General features: G+C 36.0%; 1 protein-coding gene across 9 annotated transcripts in view; it reads left to right on the forward strand.

Annotated features, from left to right (window-relative positions):
- The first annotated feature begins 265 nt into the window (after positions 1 to 265).
- The window catches only part of ARHGEF33 (Rho guanine nucleotide exchange factor 33), a 77,554-nt gene continuing 56,233 nt past the window's right edge, over positions 266 to 21,586 (forward strand). For 3 of the 9 annotated variants that reach the window (XM_031950384.1, XM_031950382.1, XM_031950381.1), the window contains exon 1: positions 269 to 431. The gene's annotated coding sequence lies outside the window, so the exon portion shown is untranslated. Of the gene's footprint in view, positions 432 to 21,586 lie in introns of all 9 variants that reach the window. The other 6 variants (XM_031950380.1, XM_031950383.1, XM_031950386.1 and 3 more) reach the window with 5 other exon arrangements.

Genomic DNA, 21,586 nt, shown 5'->3' on the forward strand with positions numbered 1-21,586 from the left:
TTCCATGAAAATGCCATACTACCAAAATAGCTGATTTATACAAGAGCACCAAGGGGAGAAAACATATTTTGAAAGTTTACTCTTAAGGTATTAATTTTTAATGCTATAAAATGATTTCAAAATAGTTTTCCATTTTAAAAAAAATCATCCAAGTCATTAACTTTTTCATAGATCTCCTTTTATTCTATGAAATTAAACATTGTTCAGTTTTATGATCAGTTGATGCCACGATTTGACCTAGAGATTATATAATTAGAGGAGACCTCAGTTATCCCTGCATTTAAAGTCACTGATTAGTATGTGACAGTCTCATTCTAGGGTAAGTCAAACAAGCTAGCTCTCTACTGCTGCTCTTTTTAGTTTTATATTAATTGCTCACTCATATAAGCTCTGATCCTGAGAAGAATTTAATCATAGCAACTATTGTAGGGGTAAGTGAATATACTTTTTATGTATTTTGAATGATTTTCTAAGAAGGTTTTTTGTTTTGTTTTGTTTAGATTTTTTACAGAAAAAGAAAAATCAGGTGTTTATTGAACTGTTTTCTGATTTAAATTTAAGATACTTTAACTGATACATCAGGTAGTCATTAAAGGTCAGATTTCTAATTAAATTGTAGCAATGTGTAAAATAGTTTCCCAGGCTGAGAATTTGTGGGAGGACGTGGGCAAGAGACAAGAAAGATGAGAGGATACGTATGATTTCTGATCTCCATGGTTGGAGAAAGCATCCCCATCAATAAGACAATAAATTCAAGAAGATGTAAAATTATTATTTCTATTATCTCTCACTAAAAATGCAATACTGTTTTTTTTTTTTTTTTTAGCTTCTAGGGGCTAGAGCTTTATGCATAAATTCATGATTGTGAATAAGGGTAGGGAGATCATTAAGAAAACTTCACCATTGTGCTATGATAGCAAATATCCATGCCACCTTGTAGTATTGTCTGAATGAAATTTCCATATATGCAGAAATTTAGAAAATTTCTTTAGATTTACATCTGATTAAGGAAGGAGAAATGGAATAAATGGTTGAAGAAACTATATTGGAAGACACCCTCACTTAAAGCAGCAAACAGTTTAAGAGTTTGTATAGCTTACTTGAGAATCATCAGCACAAAGCTATTCATTATTGGAAGGAAATGAAGGGATCCGTACAAATGAAGAGAATATGCTATCATATTCAAAGTATCTTTATCAATGAATTCCAATTCAAAGCACTTTTTGAGAGCAGGTTAGGAAACAACTATAAGTTATATATTCCCTGATTTAAGGAAAAAAATCTTTATCACATAAATAGTATTAGAATCTTGATATTTGAATTTGTGTTTCAACTCTCAGTAAACAAATTCTAAGTAATTAGTAGTTAATTTTTATATCAATTTACGGGCCATTTGTAAAAGTCTTCCTTTATGTATCTGAATGTTGACCATTATAATTAGGAAGTAAAGATTGCCTGGTGTAGTTGGTCCAGATTAGAAGCAGGAAAACCTGGAGAGTTCAAGTTCTGGGCTTTGACATATACTAGCTATGTGGCAAAAGTTGAATCACAAATTGTGGGCAAACGCCTCAATGAATTCTCTATGGCTTTGTTATTGATCTGCAACTGTGGATGAAATTTCTACAGCAGGACTTTCCCACAATGATGAAATTATGGATTTGGATTAAACAACTGGGAGGTGCAAAAAATGACAGTATTTTTTGCCACAAATGTTATTAGCTCTTGGCAACAATTGCTTCTGGAGAATTGAGAAAAAACATCTGTATATATATACTGGTTATTCTACTGGTACCACAAATTTACTGTGGTACTGCTCTGCTGACACATTGCCAATGATAACTAAAGAAACCAGAAAATTAATAGTACTTGAAAGGAGGAAAATGGCTAATCTCTCAGTTTTAAATGAAACCTAATATTAATTCCCTTTAAAATAAAAGAGAGATGTTTTGAGGCTATTGAAGATTGTATTACATTCCTAGCATATCTTGCATACAGTCCTACTGTGGTCCAATGGATTGTTGTCATTGGTCTCTCTTCATCTATTCTCCCTCCCACCCATTTCACCATAGTTTTCTACTGTTGTGGGAATAGTGGGTGGGGGTAATGGAGGTAGGGATGTGGAGGTATTTGTGGGGTGTGGGGAGTTCATTAAATTCTCAGATCACTGAGATTAATATTTCTAGCAAGGAAAAGGAATAAGCATCCTCCCAAAGTGGTCACAATATTTGAATATACACTGCCTGTTTCTATTGGTCTAGAATCAATAACCATATTTTACATAAGCATAACATCAGATATGCAAATTTGAATAAATGAGATCACTTCAGGGTATGGATTATTCTCAAAAATTAGGGTCCTGCTTAGTTGTTTACCTTTTCTAATGCTTTTAGAGTCATATTTACTAGGATTAAAACAAAACCCATTTTCATAGCATTTTATAGATTACCAAACCCAGGCTCAAAACCCCATGGGGTAGATCATGCATCTTCCTTATTTACAAATGAAGGAAATCAAGTAAATTAACAACTGAAGTGGTAGAGCTGGTGCCTAAACTTTCCTTCTCTGAATTTGGAATAACTTTTCTTTTCACCTCTGAGGCTCATCCATTGTTGTTATTTCTTGGAAATTTTTTTTTTAAACAATTAAGAAACAGTAATCTCCTCTTGATCACTTATTGGGGAGATGTTAAAGGTAATCTCTGTACACCTTACTTTCTGTCTCCATGCCTTCCTCCATAGAGAATACTACTGTGCCTTCCTTAATTGAGCATCTAATAACTTAGTGCTATGGAAGGATTTGGGTATCCTAGAGAACAAAACTTGATTATTTAATTTCTTTTTTTTAATAACTTTTTATTGACAGACCCCATGCCAGGGTAATTTTTTACAACATTATCCCTTACTCTTACTTCTGTTCCGATGTTTCCCCTCCCTCCCTCCACCCCCTCTCCCAGATGGCAAGCAGTCCTATACATTTAAATAGGTTACAGTATATCCTAGATACAATATATGTGTGCAGAACCGAACAGTTCTCTTGTTGCACAGGGAGAATTGGATTCAGAATGTATAAATAACCCGGGAAGAAAAACAAAAATGCAAGCAGTTTACATTCATTTCCCAGTGTTCTTTCTTTGAGTGTAGCTGCTTCTGTCCATCCTTGATCAATTGAAACTGAGTTAGATCTCTTTGTCGAAGAAATCCACTTCCATCAGAATACATCCTCATACAATAGATTATTTAATTTCTAAGTCACATTTAAGATCTCTGATAAGATGAGCCAAAGAAAATATATAGAATTAAGGAGCAGTCAGTAATAGCAGTAGTCAGTAGTCAGTAGTCAGTAAATAGAGCTAAAATTAATTCCCTTTCAAATAAAAATAGAAGGAGCAGACAGATATAGCCATTCTGAAGCAGTATTTGTAAGGACAAAACTTGAACACAGTGTGATACAGATAAAAGGAAGATCATTTATTGGAACCAAAGGTGGTGATGGCTGTTTGGTAATGTCTATGTTTTCATGGGATTTGCTTGACAAAATAGCTGTAATTATTTGTCATCTCCTTCTCCAGCTCATTTTACAGATAGGAAACTGAGGCAGACAGGGTGAAATGATTTCCCAGAGTCATCCAGTTACTAAGTGCCTGAGACTGGAATTGAACTTGAGATGAGTCTTCCTGACTGCAGGCCTGAACCCCCCCCCCAACCTACTGCACCCCCTAGCCCAATTTCTGATGTTTCCTCACTTGTATGTAGTGGTGGATGAGTTCCTCCACTGGGCCTCAATTTCCCCCTCTGTAAAGCACAGGGATTGACCTGGAGGGTCTCTATGCTCTCTTCCAACCCCACATCTCTTGAATTAAGATCAGTGCAGGGAGGAGATCTGCATTCAAATCCCAGCTCTGCCCCTTCTCCCTATGAACCCATGAGACACCCCAGTCTGCCTCTCTGTCTCCTCAAGGGTAGAATAAGGTGGAGTTTGCTTTTTTTTTTAAAATGTCTTCCTGATGAGGTACAAGACACTCCAATAATACAGGCATGAGGTTAGTGGCAAAAGGGGATGCATTTACACTAAGAAGACAGCTTTCTTAGTGGGCAGGGTCCTATTAGGACTATTGCAAAGAGGGGTTTCCATTGAGAAGAAAATATCTTCATCACTCTGAATCCTAAGAGAGACTACAATATCTTTGCCAAGAAAATCTCATGAAGACATAGGCATTACTGAAATGCTCTTTCATTTGTACCAGTCAGTCTCACTGTCTTCAAGTAATTGTTTCCATTGTATTGAAATTGCAGATTGCCCTGAGACTTAAAGCTTCTCTTGGTTAAATAGAGAATTAATAAAGATGTTTAGAGTAATGAGCGCCGATGGTGGTGCGACAGCACATACAGTGCTAGGGCCCAGGCCAGTCAGGAAGGAGTCAGGAAGACCAGGTCACATATTGCCTCAGTTTCTTCATCTGTAAAATGAACTGGCGAAGGAAATGGCAAGTAACTACAATATCTTTGCCAAGAAAATCTCATGAAGACATAGGCATTACTGAAATGCTCTTTCATCTGTACTAGTCAGTCTCACTGTCCTCAAGTAATGGCTATATCAGTCTGTGTGGCCCTGGCCAAGTCACTTTCTCAAAAAAAAAAAAAAAACCCAAATGGGTTCATGAAAAGTCAACCACAATCAAACAACAACAACAGCAAATTGGAGCCTATATTATCCAAATGAGTTTTTTGATCACATACATCTCTAGATATCCTTTACACTATCTTGGCACATTTTTTGGTTAGTGAGTTGATGCATCTTATATCAATATTTTTTAAGGAAATAGACTGAGAGAAGAACTGTTTCTTTAAGGACACAGATATTAAGTGACAGAAGAAAGATTTGAATTGGGGTTCTTTGACTAATAACCCACTGCTCTTTTACCTCTACCTTTTGAGAGTGGAGAGTTTCCCATGACTGGTAGGCCCAATCACTGTTCACCTGCTGAATACCCAAGCTGAGTCCTGCTACTTATAATCCATTTTATGACAGTATATGTAATCTTTTAGTTTTCCAAGTTGTCAAGTAATTTAAAAAATAATTTCTCCTTTTAAATGTGCTATTTCCCATTCCCATATTTAAAACATTCATTTCCTAAACAACATGGAAATTTATTTTGTATTGTCATCTCTCAATTATCTCAGATTTTAAAGGTCAAATGAAATATATAAAAATTATCAATGAACCAAATTTTTGTGTTCATTTTTAATTTATTGATATAGTTTGGTTTTCTACAACAGGCATTTCCTAAAAAAAAAAAAAAAAAAAAAAAAAAAAAAACTACCTAAAGAAATGCTGTTAGAAAGTATATCCTATATTCTCCCCCAAAACAGCTTAGTTATTATTTACAGAAAGGAGGGATGTAGTCTTTAACTTTGATAGTTTACTAATGACTACCACTAAATTCTTATTTGTGTCAAACTTTTAATTCAGGAACTTGTGCAATCTAAAAGAATCTCAGAGATTGAAGGAATCTCATAGGCTATGCAAATCAAGCCATAGTTCCTCAAGATAACCCTCTATGATGTATCTGATTAGCGGTGTTTCATTCAGTCTTTGCTCTAAAGACCTCTAGAGATAGGAAGCTTCCCAAGTAGCTGCTATCACTTTAGTATTTTAAGGAGCCATGATTTCATTTATGTGCAACTCAGAACTTCCTATCTAACCTGGTTCTTGGATAATAATATAATATATAATAATATATATCCTAATACTGGACAATAAATTTCCATTCCAATGTCTACTGAAAGCATAGAGATGACCCTGTGGCTGTGGCTGTTGAGTTCAATCTCTGGACTTGCTAAGTTAGAAAAGCCTTGATGATGAGCCCAGTGAAAAGACGATAATCAATTAGCAAAATTGACTAATTTTGATTTTATGTGTTTGAAAAGGTTTGAGAGACATAGTTTCTGGGTAATTTATTTTATTAATAAACTCAGTAGGACAGTCATTTGGACATCTCTCTAAGACCAAAGACAATCATGGAAGTGGACTCTCAGTTTCAATACTCTTTTCATAGAGGGGTTGAGATCACCCATCATCACCTCATCTTTAAATAAATTCCCAGCATTGGGCTATCTAGGCAAAAGGATGCGTCTCCACACAAGCTTGAGTAGAACACAATGGGTTCCCCAACTTAGATTAAATTTCTTGTAAGGTTGAGTGGGGTCTGACTAAGATAAATTCTGTCTCACAATCAGTAATGAACTTTGAGAGAATAGGACAGAATTGAATATCCCCTAAGATATTGGTTATTAATAATCATTTCTCATAGTTTCCCAAATTTTCATCTGGGATTCCAAGTGGGGAAATATCTGGAAGATGTGCAACAGAAAGGAGGAAGTCAATAAATAAAGGAAATGGATAATCCACCAACTGTATAAGAATAAAAGTTTCATAGCTATGGACATTGCTTGGACTAAGCACAATCTCCCTCATACCTTAACAAATAATTTTTCTGAGTTGTAGATTTTAAAAAATGTATTTGCCCAATAGAGAACCCAGTAATGAATATCTCTAGTCTCAGCTAAACTGGTCCTCAAATGACGACCCTGTTAATCATCAAGCCTATACTCAAAGCTTTTCCAACTTGATAGGAGCTGCCATCGCCTTCACTCCTCTGACATGACTTTCAAGAACTCAAGGCTTTCATCTTGTCTCAAGGAATCATCAGAGGAGGACAAGTTCTTAGTCACAGAGCTTAGATGGGAGATAAAAATAATAGCTCATATTAACAATACTTTGTTATTATGATATGGATATGTTATTATCCTGATTTTATAAATCAAATTTTAAATGTGGGTTCAAAACCCTTGTTACCAGGTCATTTCAGCTATCTGGGCCTAAGCTTTTTCCTTTTTCAAATGAAAGGTCTATCAGAAAATGGAGGTGTATACTTCAAAGTCAGGGTCTGTTTCATTTGGGGCTATCCATCTTCTAGCAGTAGACAGTGGACACTTCATATCTGTTAAATTTAACTGAATAAAACTTCCTGTGATATGAAAAAAAATATTACATGGTTGCAAAGATTCAGAGGATATAGGTTTGTAGGATTTATTTCTGGAAGGAATTTTATGCCATCTTAACTTTGAGCAGATAAAACTGTTGAGGCAGGGAAGTTAACTAATTAACAGCTAATACTTTAAGGTTTATATAGCATTATATATACATGATCTCATTTGATTCTCACAATTCTTGCTAATGTTTCCATTGACAGAGGAGAAAACAAGGCAAGAGAAGTTGTGACTTGCCTTCCCTCTCCCTGCCCCCCAAATTTAGGATTTATCTAAAGGAGGAATGTCTCCTTTATTTTGACAGTTTACTAATGATGACTAGCATTTAGGTCAAACTTTTAGTTTTAAAACTAAATCCAAGAATCCAAAAAAACTCATTTCCTCTACAGTCTATCTGAGCAGAGATCACTCATTCAGCCCTTGCTTGAAAGACTTCTTGAGGCTGGAAGATCCCCAGCCCTACGTAGGATATGAATTCAGGTCTTCGTGACAAGATGCCCTATATCACCTAGCTGCGTCATAAAACCTTGCTCACAGAAATAGTGAATAGCAGGATCAGAATTTACTTCTAGGTCTCCTTAACTATAGAATCATTGTTTTTTTTTTCTCCTACATTCACTAATGCTACCCCTTCCTAATATAACCAGGAAGGATAATACTGATACTGATAATAATTTCTAATTGGTATACATGATTAATCCTTACACATTATGCCATGCTATAATGGGATTTCTCTGGGCTGAATTTCCAAGAAAAATTCCTAAATAATAGTCTGACTTCCAGCTGCAGGTCAGAGGCAAAGGTCTCATGGTCCTGTGGATGCAGTGACAAAGCATTTAGTAATGCATCTTCAATGTCTTTTCTATCAATAAAACCACATCTGTTTCTGATATGCAATCATCTGCTAATGCCAAAATTTTTGGTGGTCACACCTCGGGCAAAGTTTATCCCCCTGGACATGTCTAGGGCTAGGAAGAGGCTGACAGTCAGTCAATAAGCAACTACAAAATATCTACTATATACTAGGCATTGCGCTAAGTGTTAGGATACCAAGAAAGACAACAGAGAGCAGCAAGGTTGGGGATGGTGGAGATTATATTGTTTGTCTTAGGTCTCTTGGGCTTAAATGACTATCACTACTGGTTGGTCAGTAGTTGGTGTTGGTAGGGATGTTCAGGTCTTCTCCAGAAGTGTTCCCCCTTAGTGATGACCATCATAACAAGGAAGCAGAATTAGTGGTCTGGGGGACAATGAAATTTCTGGGGATTTTCTTTAAAGAAGAGAGAAAACACTGCTCTATAAAACTAATGTATCAACTAAGTTTGTTGGTATATGCCATGTTCTATGGCATTAGTTCACTTCTGCAAAGGGGAAGAAGACGCATTTTCTTTCTTGCTCAAGGTGCTTCAAGAGAATTTCTTTTTTTTAAATATGCATTTTATTTTTTACAAAGTAGATTATTTCCTAACAGACTCTTAAATACAATTTCCTATGATGTATATTTCCTGAAAAAGTCTATCATTGTTAAAATAAAAGAAAACTGATGCTATTTTTTTTTTTTTACAGTTCCTGGTACATAGCAGATTTTTTTTTTAATTAAAGCTTTTTATTGTAATTTTTCAACACTGACTCTTGCAAACACTTCTATATTCCAACTTTTTCCTTCCTTCCCTCCACTATCTCCCCTAGATGGCAGGCAGTCTCATACATGTTAAACATGTTAAAGTATATCTTAAATACAATATATGTGTACATATTTATAGAGCTTTCTTGTTGCACAAGAAAAATCAGACTTAGAAAGGTAAAAATAACCTGGGAAGAAAAACAAAAATGCAAGCAAACAACAACAGAAAGAGTGTAAATGCTATGTTGTGGTCCACACTCATTTCCTAGTGTTCTTTTGCAGGGTGTAGCTGGTTCTGTTCATCCCTGATTAATTGGTACTGAATCGGACCCTCTCATTGTTGAAGATAGCCACTTTCATCAGAATTGATCCTCATTGAAGTGTATAATGATCTCCTGGTTCTGCTCATTTTACTTAGCATCAGACTGATGCTATTTTTAAAAATAAGCTAGAGTTGAAGGAACAGGGCAAAGATTTTCAGAGCGCCTTAAGCTTAAACTATTTTAGAGAGAAACACTATTAGGACAGGAGAGGTCTATCAGCAAGATGCTAGTCTTAATTCTACTGGCTTTAGGGTCTTTTCCAATCAAGAAGTATTTACTGAAGGCAAAGACCAATACTGGCTCTGGAGGTCAGATGGTAAGACAGACCTATCTCACTTGTGCCCTTCCCCAGTAGAGAGATGGAAGACAATGGGTTCCAAATATTAAAAGTTTCACATGGTTAATATTTTGGTTTGTTTTAATTATCTCTTATTAGAAATGAGTTTATGGGAATAGGGGTGTATATGTGTGTGTGTGAATGAGAGAAAAAAATAGAGAGAGGAAAGAGAATGAGAGAGAGAGAGAGAGAGAGAGAGAGAAAGAGAGAGAGAAGAGAGAGAGAAGAGAGAGAGAAGACACTGAGACATGTATAGGGGGAAAAATTAGGGCTTCAACAAATATTTTTTAAAATTACTACTATTCTCAGTTATCTACAAAATTCCATAGAAAGTATAAACAAAGAAAAAAATTTCTGTCCTTACAAAGTTAACAATTTGGTCTTTTTATAGAGTACCCAAATCCTTTGCCTTCTTACCTATTCTCTGGGGAGAGTTATAGACTGAGAACAGATTTTAGGATCAACCCAAAACAAAATTCTCAAGTAGACAAAGCTTGTCTTCAGTTCCTTTTCAATTCATTTCTTTCCATTCGTCCCTTTACTCTCCTTTAAGTTCTTGCCATATACATATCCATCCATCCATCCATCCATTCATCCATCTATCTATCCAACCATATGTGTATCACATTCTTGTTCTCAATACTCTTATGCAGTAATATCTGAAAAGATATTATTAGCTGCTGAGCATTAGCTCATGACATCCGCCACCCCCATTATTTACATATTAATAGGTAATTTTGAAGATTAAAAAAATCTTTTAATACTCAAATAAGTTTTAATGTTATAAGGAGAGGTGGCTCCAGAATGAAATGTAATATCCATTCTACCAGGCTACTTCTTCCCTTTCCCACCTTCTTAAACTTAGCCCCACTGGCTTACTTGATGTTATACACAATTACCCCATTTTTATAATATGTCTGTGACATTCATTGCAAAGGCTGTTCTCCCCCTCTCCCTGTGCCTAGAATGCTCTTCCTCTTCTCTCCCACCATGATTCTCACATTCTGAAGGTCTTCATTACTGCTATGCTTTCCATGTGCACTGTATATATTTGTTTGGACGTAGTTTTTTCAACATTTCTTCTCCACAAAATGTGAACTCCTTGAGGCAAGGATTTTTGCCTTTCTTGTGCTTAGCATAATGCATGGCAAAAAAATATCCTTTATGCTAATGAAGGCTTGTTGACTACCTGTCAAAGAAAAGTAGACCTCAGGAAAGATTTGTTTGGTATTTTGATAGGTATTTTGATAACTTCTACCATAGAATTCTCACTCTTCTTTTACCATTCTTCCCTCCACATAACTCTCATCTCAGACACTAGCTGTGTGACCCTAAGCAAGTCACTTAACCCTATAATGAGTTGGAGAAGGAAATGGCAAATCCTCCAGTATCTTTGCTAAGAAAATCCCAAATGAGGTCACAAAAAGTTGAATACAACTGAAAACAATGGAACAATAACAATGGTGTTTAACATGTGAAATTCGAATCTGAGTTCCCAGCATATTTTGATTTGTCCAATAAATCCAGATTATTGTGGGTAAATCATTTGCTCTTTCTGGACCTCAATGCTTCAATCAACAAGCATTTATTAAAAGCCAATTGGGCAGCAAGGAGACATGGTGGATGAAAAGCTGCCTGAAAAGTCAGGAAGATAGAAGTTTAGTCCTTCCTTTGCTGTGTAATAGTTATATGGTCCAGGGTAAGCCATTGCACTTTGAGTATTTGGGGCTATTCCAGATGGCTGTGAATTGCAGAGAAAGTGTAGATCTGCCTTGGTAGAGATATTCCTCATTAAATATTCCTTCCATTCATGAAATCATAGGTCTAGTTAAAAAAAAATAGAACTACACTCTGGAGAAGATAATAATAAAACAGCCTGTGCCTTGAAAGAGCTTATATTCTATCAAAGAATCAATCCCCCACCCCTTCCTTCCCGCTATCCCTTCTCACACAAGTAAATACGAAGTTCATACCAAGTGATTTCTGGGGAAATAGGTGATCTCTCCAGTACCAACTGACTATGATTCTATCTATGCCCCCATGCAGTGGTTGTCTGCTCTTCATTGCATTGAACCCAGGAGGTCAGCAGATTTCTCGCATCTCAACCTTAGGAGTAAGGCCAGGGACAAGCACATTTGGGCAAAAGGCATCTGGTTGCTGAGGGAGATGCTTTTAGATGAAGAGAAGGAGAGAGAGGAAATTGGAAGGCTGAAGAGAGCTGGGGATTCAAAATAGGCCCTGATGAAGGGGTGGGAAATGGCATTTTGGCTAGGGCTGATCCATTCTTTAATTAAAAATAAAATGTGAAAGAATTCGATTCTTCTCTGGCCATATCATATACTATTTTCTTTAGTCATCTTTGGAACTTCCCCATATTCCCCCCACATAATTGGATACTCATACTAAGACTTCACTACAAGTAAAACCCACTGTTTTGATACTTTATGTTTATGCTTAGTTATCCTTATATAGATTTATATTCCATTCCATAAAACCAAGTTTTCTTCCCAGAACTATATTTCAATGATTCAATGGGGAACAGAGTTGACCCTGCCTTCTGGAAGATTATTCTAGAGGAACACAAACTATGGTAGATCCTATCAACCAAGAAAGACTACAAGTCAGTGCCTGATGAAAGATTAACTTAGGTTTACTGTTGGTAGAACAGATTATCTAAATTCAGGTGATCGTTTTTGGCTACAGCAACTCCTAGAGGCCATCTCTTGAGGCAAGGATGGCTTCTGGTCTACACTGAAAAAGGGAGCAAGCACACCAAGGAAATCACAGAAAGTATAGCTCATGGCCTAGCATCCTTCCCTCTGTTAATCATTTCCCATTTATTCTCTCTATAGTTTGCTTTGTATATATTTATTTGCCTTTTGTCTTCCTTATTAGATAGGAAGTTTCTTGACAGAAGGAATTGTCTTTTGAGTTCTTGTTTTTTGGTATTCCCAATCCATAGCACAATGTCTGGCACATAGTAGGTGCTTAATAAATGTTTACTGAATTAAATTTAAATTGAATTGTGTTAAACCAAATTCAATATTGGGATTTTAAATCTTTTAAATTAGATTTCCCTTGGTATCTAGTTAATGTTTAGGGCTTCTTAAACTTTTTCTACTTGTGACCCCTTTTCTCCTGAAAAATTTTTACACAAGCCTGGGTATATAGGTATATAAAACAGGTGTACAAATTAAACATTTACTGATAATAAATCATAATTTCATGACCCCCACATTTATAAAATGATAATCCCCAAAAGGGAAAAGGACCCTCAGCTCTCATTGTCTACTTGGTCTAACAAACACAGTCTAATAATACAGACTTAATTTAACTGACAAAAAAACCAAATGGTTGGGGCAGCTAAGTGGCACAGTGGATAGAACACCAGCCCTGAAGTCAGGAGACCCTGAGTTCAAATCTAACCTCAGATACTTAACTCCCTAGCTGTGTGACCTCTAGTCAAGTCACTTAACCCCAATTGCCTCTCAGCAAAACAAACAAACAAATAAAAACAAATGGTAAACTCTTTAAAGACAGAGACAGAAAGGACTTGCATAAAAGGACCCATACAATAGGACCCAAGTTCAAATCCCAGTTCTGCATTTATACCAGTGTGACTCTGGTCAAGTCATTTTACTCCCCTGAGATCATTTTCCATCTGTGATATGAGACGATTGAGAAAAAAAAACCCCAACTTTCTAGGGTCCATCCCAGATCTAGATCTGTGATCTTATGATCACGTGAACTCTCTTTCCCAAAGGACCTAGACATACATACACACATACATATAAATATACATACATGTACGTGTACCATGTGTTCTAAAAGTCTAATCTCAAGGAATATAACACAGTCTTCTTGATATACACATAGATATCTTAGGTGGCACCATTGCCACCTTCAGGGCCAGTACTGTGTGACCCTGGGCAAGTCACTTAACCCTGTTTGCCTCAGTTTCCTCAGCTGTAAAATGAGCTGAACAAGATAAGTGTATAAATATATATGCACATATTGGATTTTAACATATATATATATATATATATATATATATATATATATATATATTTTTTTTTTTTTTTTAATTATGTTTAACGTATACTGAATTACTTGCCATCTCCAGTAGGGGGTGGAAGAAAGGGGAGGGAATTGAAACACAAAATTTTGTAAGGTCATTGTTGAAAAATTATCCATGCATACGTTTTAAAAATAAAAAGCTTTAATAATAAAAAAAAATGAGCTGAAAAAGGAAATAGCAAACCACTCCAGTATCTTTATCAAGAACACCCCAAATGGGGTCATAAAGAATTGAACACAACTGAAATGACTGAACAACAATAAAGACACACACAGACACAGACACACAGACACACTGAAGGATTGAATCTTTTCCTCAAACTGATTCCTTTCCAGCAAAAGCAAAGTACTCTCCTACCCCAAAAGTCAAATTTCTTCCTCCTTTTAGCGCTGTCTTTGCAGAGATCTGTATAACTTTGAGATGCACTAACCTAACAGGCTTTCTAGGAAGGAGGGAGTTCAGCAATCTACTCCCACATCCCTATCAACAATATTACAGTTCTATCCCATAGTCTAGAGGCCCTATCCAGCTACCAGAGTCCACTTATGTGTAGTCTCCTCTCCTTTGCCCTCTCCAGATGTTTTGGGAGCTCACACAATTATCAAGAGATGTTATCAATGATCTTTCTACAAAAAAAAATCTTATCTTGAATATTTATTTTGTTAATGAAGTGTTAACGATGACAAGCACTCTTAACTCTGTACAATCTCTTCAAGGAAATTGTGTGTATATGTGAAGGAATTGTGAGGATGGAAAGCACATTTTCTGCAGAATATTGATTTCATATGTATGAGAACCACCTTTATAGCAATTTTTGTGCATCTATCCCACTGAGAATTACTGGATTTTAGTTGAGAGAATATAGAACAAAGATGAATTCCACTGGATTTGAAATTAGTTTCCTTATCTGTAAAATCAATCAAACAATTTCCCTCATTTTTATTTATTTATTTGCTGAGGCAACTGGGGTTAAGTGACTTGCCCAGGTCACATAGCTAGGAAGTATTAAGTGTCTAAGGCCAGATTTGAACTCAGGTTCTCTTGACTTCAGGGCCAGTGCTCTATCTACTGCGCCATTTAGCTGCTTCCCATTTTTATTTATTTAAATATTTATTTTCGATTCTCTCTCAAAAAGAGAAAAAGAAAAACAAAGCTTTGTAATAAGTATGCATACTCAAGCAAAACAAATTCCCATATTGCCCCAGCCTTGAGTTTCTCTAATTGTGCCATGAATGCATGGAATTTGCCATCCAGTATCTCCACTCTGCAACATGATTTGTAATGTATTTAAAATATGTATTTAAAAAAAATTAATGTACCTATATAGCCAGAAAAAAATAAAACACAATAAAAAAAGGCAAAAAAGAAAAAAAAAAGTGGGTTCCTTAATAGCAGAGCCTGTCTTTTCGATTTGTCTTCTCAGGGCTCTGCATATAGTAAGCACTTAACAAATGCTTTAATTATTCACGGTAATGCTTTCTGCTTGGCAAAAGTCATATAAGAGTTTCTAGGGCCCACAAAAAAAGGATTCAAGAAAAAATTGGTTTTAGACCATAGGGCATTTGTAAAGGACAAGTTCAAGGAGAATTGCTAGATATAGTAGGCACAGTATAATGTACTGGTCTGCATAACTGTGCAAGGAATGCACAGAAACTCACTAAGATGTGTAAAGTGCTTAGCAAAGTTCCTGGCATGCAGTTAGTCCTATATGAATGCCAGATATTATTATTGTTATTTGTGTGTGTGTGATAGAGGGTGTAAGTAAATGGACTTTTCTGAAGAAGGTAGAACCCTCAACTGAGGAATATGCTGATTGATGCCAGACTATATCAAGTCAGAAATATGGGGGAAGGAAATAATAGTTATAAAGGTGAAAATATTATAAAAGCCCCTGGCACATTTTATGGTTGTTCAATTGTTTGATCATGTATAACTCTTTGTGACCCTATAGATCAGTGGTTCTCAAAGTATGGTCTAGAGAATCCTGGGGATCTCTGAAACCTTTTTAGAGGGTCTACAAATTCAAAAATAGTTTTTATTTCCAATATGGTAAATGTCTATAAATATAATCCAGATTAAAAAAATGTTTTGGAGAGATCCTGAATAATTTTTAATAGGATAAAGATACTGAAAACAAAAGTTTGAGAATCACTGCTAGATCCCAGCCTGCCAGATCCTTCCATCCTCTATCATCTCTCAAAGTCTGACCAAGCTCATGATCACTGCTTCCACGATACTCTCTATCCATCTCATTCTCTGTTGAACCCTTTTCCTTTTGCCTTCAATCTTTTACCAACAACAATGTCTTTTCCCCATTAGTTCCACCTACTCATTATGTGGCCAAAGTATTTAAGCTTCAGTTTCCCTTCCAGTGAATAGCTTGAATTCATTTCTCTTAAGTATTAACTAATTTGATCTCCTTGCTGTCAAAGGGACTCTCAAAAGTCTTCTCGAGTACCTCAATTCAAAAGCATCAATTCTGCTGCACTCAGTTTTCCTTATAGTTCAATTCTCACAGCCATAGATTGGTACTAGAAAAAACAGCTTTGACTATATAAACCTTTGTCAGCAAAGGTGCTATATATATTCTTCCTATCTCTTCTACAAATATTATCTACTATGATCTTCAGAACAGCTCTGGGAAGTAGATAATGTTATTCTTCTGATTTTCAAATGAAGAATGAGGCAATCAGTGACATACCCAAGTTCATACTGCTAGAAAGTGACTGAGGCTAGATTTGAACTCAAGTCTCCCTGGCTCCAGGCCCAGCACTCTGTTCTTCCACTCCCTAGCAGCCTAGAAAAACAGGTTGCTTCCCATCTAAAACGAACAAACCAACCCAAACTTTAGAGGTAGGAGGTGGGAAGGGTTTCTGCCCCACTTTTGTTAAGGTCAAGTGCTCTTTCCTGGGCTGTTTTTCCTAGGGAACTGGTTTTCCATCATTCAGTTTGTCAGCAGACATTTCTGATAATAGCCAGCATATTGCAATTTAAAGTTTATGAAGAACTTTACACATATTATTCCATTTGATCCTTACAGCAAGGGAGGGAAGGTTATTTTCCTCCCCATTTTACAAATGAGTAGATGGTTCTCTGAAGGGCCATTTAAGAGATTCTATGATTCTGAACAAAATTAACACATAAAAATATAAATAATGCCAAATAAAGATAATGCTCTAGGAGTTTAGTGGAGGGGGGAGATTATTGTGGGCTGAGTTGGGGAGGGAGTGGGACATGACCTAGGTTTTGAAGTATTCACCCCAGCTGGAAGGGAGCTCAGAGTCTTTCATTTTACAGATAAGAAAACTAAAAGCCAGAGAGCTTATATGATTTGCCCCAAAGTAGGAAGGAACAGAGGTAGAATTTTAACTCAGGTCTCTTGGCTTCAACTAGGGAACAGAAAGCATTCCCTATTAGGGAATAGGAAGACAGGAGGAGGTGAGTGGGTTAAGGTATGGGACACTGAGTGAGCAAAAAAATGTAGATGAATTTCAAGACAATGAACAGAAAGAGTGTTTTCTTTGAATAGAAAAATAGTACTACTCATACAGGGACATTGACAAATTGATTATGATTCATGTACATTTTCCTTTCTACAAATTTTCTTTGTTAAAAGTTCTTGACAGGGAGGTAAACAGACAGGAAAATTCATACTCATTTCAAAGTACTTTGCCTGGATTCTGAATTTTACATTATTTTCCTTTCTAGTACATAGTAAGTGGTCCATTTCAATTTAGAGAGTGCCAAAGGCTGAACCTAATTGAGTAGCATTTTAGCTTTATTAGTAAGAAAATTCTCTCAGGACAGGCAGCAATAACCTGATTTTCCTTCCTCTCCCAAAAATAATCTTTGGTAACTGCTGGTCTATTTCACAAGGTACCTAATAAAAGCACATCCCAAGGATACATCTCTCTGGAGTGCTTCAAGTACCATGTCTTTCATAGGGATCAAAGTTCAGAGTTCATGATATATTGGTCACTCTGTTTCTGGTTCCTATGATGCTTACTGAAAAATTAAAGATAAACCATTTAGCTACAACAGGTTTTGTTAATTTTTGCAAAACAAGGAAAAGAAGTGTGAATAGAAGGAAAGTTGATCTTTTGCAGCATCTTTCCTCTTTCCTTTCTCCCATCTACCCATACCTTATCTTTTCTATTTTCCTCTTCTCCTAGTACGAAAGGAAAGGAGAATTCAGATTTTTTTTTACCTTTCCTGAACCCACATACACTGTCTATTTTGTGTGTGTGTCCCTCACTTAGTGTGATGAAAAGGAAGCTTTTAAGCAGATAATCAGATGGAATTATCAGCAGGATCTCCTTCCAGCATATACAAGGAGAGAAGGATGTAGCAATGAGAAGTCAAATATAGCTGGAAAAACCCTCATGGAGAGACCAGGACCAAGAAAATCTGAAAAGCATGGTGCTTATAGAGCTATAACTAAGATAGGGTGAATTGGAATTTGGGAATTGGGAAGCCAATATCTGGAAGAGATGCAGCGAGGAAGCACACTTCATCCTCATAGTGCACATCCTCACATCCTACTTTGTAATATTTTGATGGAGCATAATGTAACTATTCCTGGGGTTCCATCATCATGCTGGCTATTTCCTTCCTTTCCTCCAACCACCATGAGAGCTAAGCTAGACTTTCTGTGGGGTGAATCGTATTCTCTTTTTATGTCTGCAAACATGACCAAACTCCTCTCTACTGCAACCATGTTCTACATGCAATAATATTGTAACTAAGAATACATGAATGACTATACACACATGTATTTATAAATAGCCTAGACCTCCCTCCAGAAAGATACATATAACAAAACATACCTCTTTATTGGATTATAGGTAATATTTCCTAACTATATTTCCTCACTGACTTCAAGGCTTAATAATAAATGGCTATCATGTAGTTTAAAGACTTAAACCCTAATGATTTAAAAGACACTCCTTTTGTATAAGAGGTTTAAAAAAGCAGAATTGTACACTAGGCAAGATAATATAGTAGAAAGCTTAGTGACTTTGGAGTCAAGGAATCTATATTCAAATCTTGCTTTGCTGCTTTACTCAATGACTTTGGACAAGACATTTCATATGCTGTGTCCCAGTTTCTTTGTGCATAAAATGAATAGGTGGATCAAAAAATCTTTAAAGTCCTTTTTAGTTCTAAATCTATGAACTTACTAGTCTGAAATTTCAGGCTGTGTGGTCTATTTTTCAATTGATTTATATCTTAAGAAATCTCAATAAATTGAATCAATAAAAGCTTCCAACTCGAAACCAGGGCACTGTTAACTTGACTTTTGTACAAAATTAAATATATTTCCTGAAATGAAGGGCTATTTTGATGAGGAAAAGAAAAACCTTAAAATATTTCCCACAATCTTCATGTCATCCCTATCCTACCCATTATTTCTGCCCTCCCTCCCTCCCTCCCCGCCACATCATTGATGTACCTAATAAAAACTATGTAGAATTGTCACTTCGAAAATGTTGGCAGAATTTGCCCAGATGAACTATTCCAGTCCCAAGGAGAAATATCTCCCCACCCTCCTAAAAAGTTCTCATTTTATACTAAATTGAAAATGTGCAACTAAGTCCCATTCAATAAGGAACACTGAAATGGAAATTAACTGAACTCTGTTTTCAATTAATTTCTATTCCCAGAGGCACCAAACTTTCATTTTGTGTCACAGTAGTAACTGAAAAGTCTTCCACAGTCCTGCTATTTATGATTGTGTGTATATGTGAGAGTGAGGGATAACCTGATGGGCAGTCCATATAGTGAAGAATTTATGTGAGTGGGTGTATTCTGGGTCAGCCTGTGTAAGGAATACTTTTCGGTAATGAATAGTTATTGAAATTTTCATGGACTTTATAAAGAAAATCACCCTTTTCTTTATGACATTTTTAGATTTTTACTGACTAAAATATATTAATTTGTTGAGTCTATCATAATAAATATATTAAGAGGATAGATTTAGAGTGGGCAGGTACCTCAGAGGTGATCTTTTTTCTACATTTTCCTAATTTTATAGATAAGGAAATGGAGGTCCATAGAGGTGTAAGTCAGTCACCCCAAATCACACATATAGTGCTTCAGAACCATGATTCAGATCTAATGCCTCTAACTCCAAAGCTACTACTTTCCCCACTATACTACTGGCCCCCTGTATCACCCTATTGAGGGAGTTAGAAACTAGCAGAATTGAGTCTCAGAGATATAAATGACCTCCAGAGATTAACTAATTCAATCTTGGCATCTATACAAGCTTGACCCTAAACCATACAAGTTATTTAGCTGTGCATTCTATTTTTAGAGTTCTCTGGGGAAGATGATTCCACTTCTCACTGGATAGTCTGTTCCATGTATCACTCTTGTCCTAACCTAAATCTCTTTTTGCTTCAGTGTGAGATCATTTCTTATTTTAACCTCAGCTAGTTAAAGCACTGTGATAATGAGGTTAAGGTCATGGACTCGATTTCCACAGAATGGTGCTTAACTCAATTTTTGTATTATGGTTGCAGCTTACTCATCCCATCCCTAACTCCAACATTTTTTTCTTATACATAATATTTTTATTATTGTGGATGTAAAAGGAGGAGCAAAAAATCCTTTATTACTACTGAGAAGTTATTTTTTAGACTTTTGGATAATTTATACATACAATTTATGGGGCTTTGTATTATCTACAGTTTATTGGTGAAGGCTATAAAATCATGAGTCAAACCACTCTATTGTTAAGAAGAAATCACAGACCTTCTTAATTTCGCCCTGGATTTCTAGCAACTATAATAATATTTCTTTGGGGGTCTGGCATGGGTTATCTTTAGGGACAGAAGCTGCTTCCATGGAGAAAGATAGAAAATGTGGGGAAGGGAGAAGGGAAGATAAAGTAATGAGCAGACACCAAAATAGCATGGTGACAGGAGATGAGCAATGACTCCTGGTTATTAGAAAAAGAGGAAAGAATCAGGATTGACTTAGAAAAGGATAAAAAAGAATTCACTGTGGGGCAAAGTGGGAAAGTCATGGACCACAGTGGGGACTGATTCTGTAAATGTAAATAAGATGATAAAGACACATATAACATCTAGTCTAATGGAAAAAAATTATTTTCCCCCTCCAAATTCCCATAAATGCTGTTAGATAATGAGAGTTTATGTTCTAACTACTCTACTTTTTTCTAGGTTATAGCTACTATTATTTTCCTCTCTTCTCAAACATTTATTTGCCTTCTGTCAGTCATGAAGGAGTTAAAAAATCTTTTTAAAATCGGCAGACACATGGCCTTAATGATGTCTTAATAACAAAAGACTGTAAAACTTTATTTTCCATATAAACTATGAAGATTTCTTGTCTTTTTTTTTGTTATTTAGCCATATGACCATGGACAAATCCTTTAAACTCCTGGAAATTGTTTTCTCATCTGTAAAGTGGGCATGATAATAATACCTATAGTTGTTCCCTTAGAGTTATTGTGAGACTCAAATGAGATAATATATGTCAACATTTTGTACATATTTGCTCTCAAGGGTATGGCAGTCAATGTTTATGGAATGTCACCTGTGACAAAAAGACTGTATCAGGTGTGAATTTGGGGACAAAGATTTAGAGAAAAGGTAGTGGTGGCTTCTATTCCAATCTTTCCTTCTTGCTATATGTAAAATATAATCTTTAAAGAGAACATATTTTTCCCTAAAGACGATGTGGCGCATTAAATCAAACTATTAAAGTTGGGAGCAGGGGATTAATTTTTTTGGTTTTAGTAGTCCATGAAGGCATCTGTGGAGGGGCTGCAATCTATGCTGCTGAAGGGAACACCTATAGCAATGCGAACACAGATCTTTATATTTTTAAAGCATTATTCAGTGCAGTTAAATTTATTCAACAATCAATGTTTGCCTTTCTCTTCTAGAATCTCAAAGCACCTTTTTTAAACCTTATAGGCACTCCTCTTTTTATTGAGAGAGAACTTGGCAAAGGGGTCAGAGAAATGGTCTTGAAGCCACTAAGTTCTGAATTTGAATCATACCTCTAATACATACTGGCTACATCTGGACAAGTCACTTAATTTCTCAGTGTTCTTGGCAACTCTAACACCATAAATTGCAAGAAAAGGTACTTTAGTAAAGTTTTATAACCTGAAAGTGAAATTATAGGTCCAGGCCCTATCTC

The sequence above is a fragment of the Sarcophilus harrisii genome, chromosome 2 (assembly GCF_902635505.1).
Source record: "Sarcophilus harrisii chromosome 2, mSarHar1.11, whole genome shotgun sequence".
In the NCBI taxonomy this organism is placed as follows: domain Eukaryota; kingdom Metazoa; phylum Chordata; class Mammalia; order Dasyuromorphia; family Dasyuridae; genus Sarcophilus; species Sarcophilus harrisii.